This window comes from Polistes canadensis, unplaced genomic scaffold (assembly GCF_001313835.1).
Source record: "Polistes canadensis isolate GaletaPanama2010 unplaced genomic scaffold, ASM131383v1 scaffold_105, whole genome shotgun sequence".
Classification (NCBI taxonomy): Eukaryota; Metazoa; Arthropoda; class Insecta; order Hymenoptera; family Vespidae; genus Polistes; species Polistes canadensis.
The window spans coordinates 226,375-237,006 of NW_014569652.1; positions in this window are offsets into that span (position 1 = coordinate 226,375).

Consider the following 10,632-nt stretch of genomic DNA (forward strand, 5'->3'; position numbering starts at 1 on the left):
TGAATATTATAAATAAAAAGAAAAATGTATGTCTGCTTAAAGAAAAAAAAAAACGCTGAACTTTAGAGATTAAGGTAACATGTAATATTTTATAATGTATGGGTCTCATGTATTTCGTAATATAAAAATAACAATAAAATCAAATTTCCAGTTGCTGAAGAAGTCCCAATAAAGGAACGAAACGTCCAACTTATCAAAATTAAGTTCTATTTCTTTTTTTGATGTCCAAATTCTCTATGATACCTTCTTATATATATATAATATATGATACTCTTGATATAATAGATTTCTTTATAGTCAATCTTTAAACGTTGAATTATTTTTTCTCTCGTAAATTTTCTTGGGGGAAAAAAAAAGAAAAAAAGAAAACAATTTAAATCACGATTCTCACGTGACACGTAAGTATAAACGTACGATTTAAATGTTAATTAGAAATTTATTAGTCGTTGAGCCTTACTCCAGTTTCTTAGGTCATTTCCATTTCCACATGTTCGTGATTGGAAATCGAAGAAAAATCAAAGCCGTTAGAGAAGCAGATATAGTTCTCTTGTGCATTAACGTGAAAAACTATTGCGGTATTGACTATTTTACTACCAACGGTATACGATCTTGTTCTCTATCTTTCTTTCCACTCATCGTTCTTTAAATGATTCTGCAATAACTATTAAAATAGGTGGAAATTTTCGTTAATTTGAAAAAGAACGTTTCATTATAAACACGTGTGCAATTCGTTTTTATAAATAATATATAATCAGGTTTTTATTGCAMAACTTACAAAGTTTTTTACAATGTCTTATCATTATATCACATTTTTTATAAATAATAAATAAAAACTAAATGTGTAATGGAATATATATTTTTTTTTTAAATAGTAATTAATAATTATAAAATTAATATATTTAAAATAAACTATAAAATAATATAAAAATTGAAATGTGTACACAATATATGTGCAATAAAATGATTATCTACATTAGATAAATTAGAGAAAAAAAATATCGAAGAAAATAAATCAAACGGATCTGAGAAAAAGGAGATACTGCAAAGAAAATAAAAAAGGAAAAAAAAAGAAAGAGAACATTCGACGACGACGACAACGGTAAAATATAAAAGGTTATTTGACGTTGGAGGATTCCCAGGAAAATTAGTCGGTCGTCGATTTAATCGGCTTAGGTATTTCTATCAACGCTTCTCTTAAAATTTAAAATTCGCGGCTGGCTCGCGCAATCCGGCCAGCGGCCAATAATAGTGCCGCGAAATTAGAATCAACGAGTAAATACATAGATACATACATACATATATATATACATAAGATATATCCTAGGTTCTTACGTGTGTCCACGGTGAAAAGCTTACACATACATACATACATACATACATATACCTAATACACTTCTCTTTGTTTTAGCTCGGGGCAACCCAATTACGCGTGGAAGGTGCGTAAGCAGGTAGTTACATCTTTGTACCTCTTAGTGAGATCGAAAAAGGTTTATGGTGCTACGGCAATCATGCGAGATAATTGTCTCCATCTCACTCTCTCTCGTTTAAACCATTTTAAATTCCTCTAAGGCACGAGAAAATGGTCTCGATGGACGCGAGATGATGGTTAACTAACGCACTAAATTGTTTCCCTTAGAGCATTCATTTGAAATCTTTTAACTCTATAAATATAAATCTTAACTTTATAATACACATTTTCCCTGCAGTTAAACGTTTCCTTTTTTTTTTTTTAATTCTTTATCTTTTCTATTTTGTAGAAATTAAAATTTACGCGTTAGGTCAAAAAAAAAGAAATATATTCTTAATTTATTATTATTATTATTTTTGTTCGTAAGAGGAACCTTTTTTTACAGAAATATTTTTAATCGTTTCTTCGTTAATTTTATGATCTTCTTCTTCTTCTTCTTCTTCTTTATTTCTTTTTTTTTTTCTAGTTTTTGTTTTAAGAATATAATATATATATATTTATACGGAATATATCGAAAGAAAGCAAAAGAGGACGTTTAATGTGACTAAATTCGTTATTTTTGTCCGAACTAACGTAATAATATATTTTACAACATAATCGTAGCTCGAGGATATTAAATTGCTACAATGTGTCACTATGGTTAAAAGAAAATGTCAAAGTGCACGATTCTCTCTCTCTCTCTCTCTCTCTCTCCCTGTATATATAAGCGAATAATATTTTATTTCCGTCTGACTGAGAGAAGAAGAATTTCATGATGGGGGACTTCTATTCGCATGAAACTAATGTCGAAATCATTTTGGCACGAAACAAGGATGTAATTTCGATGATGCTTAGGGTCCAACACAACTTTCTTTCTTTCTTTCTTCCCATAATTAAGGATAAATTCGTAGTATTTTACATTACCGATGTACAAATGTTTCGTAACTATCGATTGATCGAAACAAAATTTATCCTTTGAACGGAGAATGATTGATAAGTTAAATTATTAAAGATAGCAAATAGAAAGTAATTCAAAAAAAACAAAACAAGAAGAAATAAAAACACTAAACTATTATAAAATAATTTTCAATCTCGACGTAATCGTATAATCGTTCTAGTAATAATAATTTTAAAGATGGGTACTTTCGTTAACAAGCTACAGCCCTGAAGGATGATCCCACGTGAGGTGGAATTCAAAACGAAGTCGATGACTGGTCCGTGATATCGGCCATGGGACAACGTACTGGCACGTACTCACGAGTACGTTGGTTGCACGTGTACCAGCTTCTGAAAACGTTGCTTCACCTAATAGACTGGAAAAAACGCTTAACTATTGCTTTTTTTTTTTACTTTGGCGCCTATTTAATATCAACTAATTCATTATTTTTTTCATAACGTTCTGATATACTAAAGAAAAAATATTCATTTTCTTTTTCAATTTGTGATACGAATTATTCCTGACACGTGTGACACACGTCATAATTATATATTTCAATATATAATTAATATAATAATTATTTGAATGATTTATTACACACACGTTGTGTAACACACAATAAATAAGAAATTTAGTTAATATTAAATAATCATCATTAATTCACGAGGATCAATTTTTATAAAAAATATAATACCTAATCATAACCCAACCGACATCGTAGATATTAATAAAAAAGAAAGAAGAAAAATATGTAAGAGAAACTTCGAAGTAGTTTCGATTGGTATTGGATAAGACAAACTAGTATTGAAAAAAAACGTGGGAGGACGAAATAATGTTTGTGGTGTTCTCTCGTCACTGAAATTTTTCATGCTTCCCTACTCGCAAATAATGCGACTTACGGCCACTTTCGCAATATGGATATACATATATATACATATATATATATATACGATGGCGGTGGCGTGTTCGTTCACCGTCGATCGTTACACTGCGTTTATTCTCGCGCAGAGAGTTGCATACACGCATACACATTTATACGCATGCACATGCACCTATATATATATATATATATATATATACACGCAGCAGAGATATACGCAGTCAAACAGGCAGGCACGCACGTACGTATACACAGGATAAGACTCGGTAGAAGAGAACCATACGAGACGACACATCGTTGCACGATCATTCTATCTCTCTCTCTCTCTTTCTCTCGTTTATTCTCTTTCCATGTGTATACCAGGAACGTCTGCCCACACGAAACGCGTCGGCTGCTTTTTCCTGTGTATTCCGTGCTTGCTTGCTTGCTTGCTTGCTTACGCCTATGTATATATATATATATATATATATATATATATATATATATATATATATAAAAGTTCTTCGGTAAAGAAGAACATTATACCGGAACGAGTGACTAACCTCTGCGAATGGAAGAAGATGGACGACGGTGGTCCGTGATGAAGAAGAAGAAGAAGAAGGTGTCCGAGATATCGTAGAAAAAAAATCCTTCCAACGTTGAATACCAGCCGACGAAGAAATATTAATATTCGACGATATAAAACAATGAAGATTTTCTTCCGATAACTCAATATAATTGTTGAACAGATCTCTCCTCGTTGAGGATCAAACTGTACATTGGCTACATCACGACGGCTAACACACGTGTTTTTAGTAATTCTCTTCGTGCCGATTGACAGTTCTCATCCGAGATGCTTTCTTTTTTTGTTTTTCAGGAAAATGATATGTACGAATGAGAGAGAGAGAGAGAGAGAGAGAGAGAGAAAGAGACCAATAAAAAGAAAGAAAGAAAGAAATAAAGTAAGAAAATAAAAGTCTTTGAAATAAACTTCAAACAAATTTCTCTCTCTCTCTCTCTCTCCTCTCCTCTCTCTCCTATCCTTTCTCTTTCTCTTTCTCTTTCTCCTCTCTTTTGACTAATTATTCTCTTCGGAAGTATCTTGATTATTGTTACGATATAGAACAACAGCATAGATCAGTCAGTCCACTGATTGTTTTTTCTTTTGTTTTTCTTTTTCTTCGCAAAATTGTCAATACTTTTTATTCACACATGTATATGTATGAATTTATAATTATTAATCGCATACACACGTCTCTCTCTTTTACGTATATATAATTCGTAGAATTATTATTATTATTATTCTTATTTTTAATATGAAAATTTGAACCGATAATAATTTGAATAAAAATATTCTTATAGGAACTGTGCGTTGCGAGAAAATGGTTAGCGCGCGCGCGCACTCGTGTGCACTAAAACACGGTACCAGATGTTCACGAAGTCGACGACGTCCTTCTCGGATGAGAATACGTCTATTCGGATCTTCGAAACGTCGCACTCTCACTGTTGGTTGTCTTCTACTTCTTCTTCTTTTTTTTCTTCTCTTTTTCTTCCTTTTCTTCTTCTTCTTGTTCAACGATGACGACCGAGGACGAAGGATAATTACGTTGTGGATTGATTATCTCTCTCTCTCTCTCTCTCTCTCTCTCTCTCTCTCTTTCTTTTCTATTTCTTTTTTTGTTATTATTATTATTCTTCTTCCTCTTTTCTTCTTATTTCTTAAATAACTTTATTTACCATTAAAACATCGTATCTTTTCTCATCACAGGACATCACTGTAGTTAGTTGCATGCAGCAGCAAATCTTCTTTTCAAATTCGAATCCTTTATTCAAGTTACCAACAACGTGTCATAGTATTTTAATAGATATTAACGAACGTAGAATGTGTGTGTGTGTGTGTGTGTGTGTGTGTGTGATTTAGAAAATAAATAGAATTTTCTTCCTCTTCTCCTCGATGTGATTAAGGAAATAAAAAGAATCCCTTTTTCTTCTTCTTCGATCACCAAAAATCTTTCTTCTCTTTCTCTTCCTCTCAAAAAAAAAAAAAATAAAATAAAACAAATCTAACAACGATGATATAGAGAAGAGAAGACGTGGATATGATAAACCAAAGTTTTCACGAGACAAGATCGATCCCAGCTCGTCTGTCCGATATAAAATTCCTTTTATTCCCAAATTAACTTCAACGATGATATTCAAATCTTCCTACTCTCTCTCTCTCTTTCTCTCTCTTACTTTCTCGTGTCAAATCAAACTCCCGAATAGGAAGATAAAATAAGTAATAATAATAGTAGCAGTAGCCAAAAAAAAATAAAACATATATATATATATATATATAATAATCTATATAAATATAAAAAAAAAAAATAATAAAAATAATAAAATTAATATAATAATAATAATAGAAAAATATATGATATATATATATAGACGGAGAGAAAAAATAATAATAATAATAAAAAAAAAAAAGAAAGAAAATAATAATAATAATTATTCGTGTGTATATAACGTGTGTGAGTGCCACGCGTGTTCCTCCAGCTGAGAGAAAGATCCTCCTCAGCTGTTCGTGGGATAGCTATCGACGTCGTCCGTGTTGAGGACGATATCGGCGCGGCCGTAACCGTATTGCTCGCCGGCGACCGTACGACTGTACGCGTGGTGGAGGCGGAGGAAGGAGGAGAGGCGTGGAGAAGAGAAAAGGAGGGTCGGAGGGGGTGGTCGGGATGGTGGTAGGTGGTAGGAGGAAGAAGGAGAGGAAGGGAGAGTAGTAGGGAGGTCGAGAGGAAGGAAGGTAGGTAGGTAGGTAGGTAGATAGGTAAGCTGGTAGAAGAGGGGGAGGGGGAAGGGAAGAGGAGAAACGGAGAACACCGGCGAAGTAGTAGTAGTAGTAGTAGTAGTAGTAGTAGTAGTAGTAGTAGTAGTAGCAGAAACAGGACGCACAGTGTAAGGAGAGTTAATATAACAGATACTACTACTTACTTTACTATTTCTTATTATTCTATATTTTGATTATTACTACTTAATTATAAAAATACGAATGAGAATATTAATCTTTCCGATCGGATGGAAAAAGAATAATCCCGATATTGGATGAGTAATAATAATAGAAAAATATATAAGAAGATAGATAGATAGATAAAAGAATTCTCTAGGATAGGTTTGCAATTTCGTCGTACGCCCACGAGTTGATAGAAAGAAAGAAAAGAATTAATGGGGAGAATAGAAAAGAGAAATAAGAGGAAGAGAAGGAGAAGGAATAGGATGAAGAGGACAGCGACATCAACGGCAGCAGCAGCAGCAGCAGCAACAACAGCAGCAGAACGACGACGATGACGACGACGAACGACGATTTGAAACGAAACGAAACGAAACGAAACGAGGCAAGGCAAAGCAAGACACTGCTGGTTGTGCTGCTGTTGCCGCCACAAAGTCCTACAGTGGCCAGACCGAGTGCTATGGCGTACATCATGGTGGACTTGGACGATATACCTCTCTGCAACAGGCGAACCGAAAGGGGCTATAGTGTATACTCGGTGGACTTCAAGATATAGAAAGAAAGAGAGTGAGAGAGTGAGAGAGAGAGAGAGAGAAAGATAGGAGAATGAAGAGAACGAGAGAAATAAAGAAAGAAAGAAAGAAAGAAAGAGATATATGCTAAAAGTGGGGGGAGTAAAAGACAGAGAGAAAGAAAAAGAGAGAGAGAGAGAGAGAGAGAGAGAGAGAGAGAGAGAGAGAGAGAGAGAGAGAGACAAGAACGAGTCACGGAGGATATATACTAGGTAGGTAGGTATGTATTTCGCCTGAGGCAACTCCAGGTATAGCGGTACTTGGTTATCCCTCCCCGCGAGCCCCCCTCTCAACTTCCTCCACTACACGGCGCAACACAACCAACCACCTCCACTCAACACGCTGCCTGCTGCTGCTCTGCTGGTGCTCTTCCCTCCCCGAGACTTCCTCCTCGTGGACTAACTCCTACTCCTACTCTAACTTCTTCTCTCGTACTACACCACCACGACTTTTTCGTTCTCTCTACGTATGTATTATATATTATTTTTAGGTATGTGTATTGAAGTAAGTTAGGATTAACTCGCGCACTAGCCGGATTCTATATATATATTTATGTATGTATGTGTGTTGTATCTTATTTCGATGATGATGATGATGATGATGATGACGAAAAATAAGATAGAGACAAGCTCTGGTTTATCAATGAACAAAATATACGTATTATATAAATATTTTCTTATTTTATAGTATACAGAAAAAGGTAATATAATATAATAAAAAAACGTATATATATATATTATTCGGTAATAAATAATATTGAAAAAAAATGCATGTAAAAATGTGAGAAACTTTCGAAATTGATCGATTATTATTGATCTTTTTTTTTTTGGTTTCTAATTTTGTCGCAATATTTTTTATGCACGCGCGCGATCAACAACTATTATAATATCTTTTATAATCTATTCAAATATATATATATACTTATACGTATATACTTACATATATTTCCTGGATAGAGAAACATAGAGAACGTTGTTTGTGTGCGTTTATTACTTATATACTTGCTTGCTTACTTATTTCTAAGAGACTACGGTTTGCACGGGACGCAGGATCTCTCAAGGACGTATAGACCATAGCATTTCGGGCCTAGCTCGACCTACTGCTGGCAAGGAACGTGCGCCGACAGCGCACTCGTGCGAGCATAGCAGTTCCTTGGAGACTTGAACGAGTGTATAGGCAGGGTTCTTGCCCTCTCTCTTTCCTTCTTTCTTTCTTTCTTTTCTTTTCTTTTATTTTATTTTATTTTCTTTTTCTTCCTCTTCTCTTTGTCTTTTATTCTCTTTCTATTCTCCGCACGACGCGGGGAGTAGCAACCACCGAAAAAGAGAATTCTTCTTCTTCTCGAGAGAAAGAGAGAGAGAGAGATAAGATATTTTAACACGTTACAAATGTTTATTTAAAACGATACAAACGAATGTGTCAGTTTTTATATTGTTATTCGAATTTTTATAAAATGGTCATAATATATCATAATATTAAATTCGTAAGTATTATTGATGAGAATTATTGATGAGAATTATTTCAATTATGGATAATGTGAAATTTTATTTGTCCTTTTCTTTTTGTTGTTTTTTTTTTGTTCGGAGAGAGGATAGGGCGATTTCTTCTTTGGTTTTTTTCATATTTGTCGAAGCGTTTTATTTGACTTTCTTTTTTATTTTTACGATCCATCAAAGATAAAGTTCACCCTGAATCCCGATTGATGTACGATAAGTTGGAGAAAGCAACGATTATAGGAAAACCTTCTCCTTCCTTCACCCCCCTTCCCATCCCCCACCACTCCTTCTGGTAGTTTATTTTATTTTTTTACCCTACAACAACACGAAATATAATAAATATTTGTTCATTTTTTGTCTTTTTCTTATTTATGTATTTGTGAGCGAAACTTGTGTGTTCTAAACTCAGGTAGATATCTCGGATTTCGTAGGTATTTTGGAGAAATATTTCGACGATTTCTGCGCGAATTTTTTTGTTTCTTTTTCTTTTTTTTTTACGATACGATTAGATATAGAGAAAGAACAGGGGACAGAAGTTGTATCCAAAAATAGCGAAATATTTGTGTGGCGATTTTTCATGATGATTTAAATACCATCGAAAAACGTGGCGCCGTTTTCACATTTAGACGAAAGATTATAAAATTTAATAATGGATGGACAATGATGGCGTAGTTATAAGTTTATATACGTATATAATATATAAGGTGTTATAAAAAAAAAAATATTAAACGAGAAAGGTCTTTTCGATGAATTAAGTTTCTTATACACATACCAAAAGAGAGATAGTAAAGATAATAAATAAATAAATAAATAAATAAATAAAAAGAATATTATACAAATCGCTGAAAGGGAAAACCCAACTGTCGATACATTTGATGCATAATAGACAATCGAGATTTATTAGCAGTTAGAAGAATCGGACATGTGAAACGCCATAAGGGAAAAGATAGTGATTGATTTAGCTGTGATGAGGATGCATTAATACGTTAATACGAAAGGTAATTAAGCCTATTGTGTCGACGTTCAAACTCGTGTTTATATTCACGAATTACACGCGAGCTTAAAAGGCGCTAATATTATTTAATTAACTAGAAACTGAAGGATTAACTAAACGAACGAACGAACGAACGAATGAACAAACGATCGATCGATCGATCGATCGATTAATCGATCTATACGATTTCTTTCCTTCTTTTCTCGAACTCAAAATCGTGAGATCATCGATCGCGATCTCGTACGAGTTAGAAAGTGTAACGTCAAGCGTTCAAACGATTATTAAATTTTCTACATCGAATATATAACATCATGTACATGCATAGATTATATTTAATATATTTTTATATACAGAAAGAGAGAGAGAATATTTCATTTTAATTTTCATGAAACATTTCAAATGTTGATAAGAATATTTGGTAATATATAAAATATAAATACACTATTATTTTTGTATAAATAATTATTTTATATTATTATATTATTTAGAAATATTAGATTTTTTTGCGTATGTCCATGTGTATTATATATTAAAATAAATATATAATATATTTAACATATGTACATTTAGTAGTAAAATATTTTGTCATTAATATAAAATTAGGTCAAGATCACAAATGTTATATCACTAAATTCGTTAATAATTCATCATCTACAATATAACTTTTAACAAATACTTTATACATTGATGCATACGTAAAAAAAAAAAAGAATTAATTTCAAATGCTATAATAAATTGAAACACCCTGTATACAATACATGGATGATATTTAACGAACCAAAAGATTAATATCTGCAACAAATTTTCTTTCTATTTCTTCTTGCGTGAATAAGAAAAAGAATAAAATAAGAAAGAAATATAAACATTTGAAATTATCTTTTAGAAAAGGCACCATAGGTACCAAGAACAAATACCATCGATTGATCTATCGATTCGAAACGCCATTCATCAGTCGTCCACAGACAAATTCATGAAATCGGCCCACATTTGCTAAGTCAACTTTGTGAAAAGAAAACGTTCTCATATTTTACGTAGATAAAACGCGTATTATCTGACTCATTTTCTTTCTTTCTCTCTCTCTCTCTCTCTCGACAGGTTAAGGTGTGAGCTTAGTCGTGTGACGTACGACAGTAATTACATGCTTTAGAAGAGTGGTGGAGGAATTAGGACATCGACAAAAGATCTAACCGATGATCGAAAGATGAAAGACTAAGAAATACGATCGATCTTTTGCTGTTAATGTAAGCTTGCTACGCACTTCCTTTTCAGAAAAAAATTATAAATTGTTGTTAAAATAGATATAGAATAAGCAAAAGAAAACAAAAAATAAAT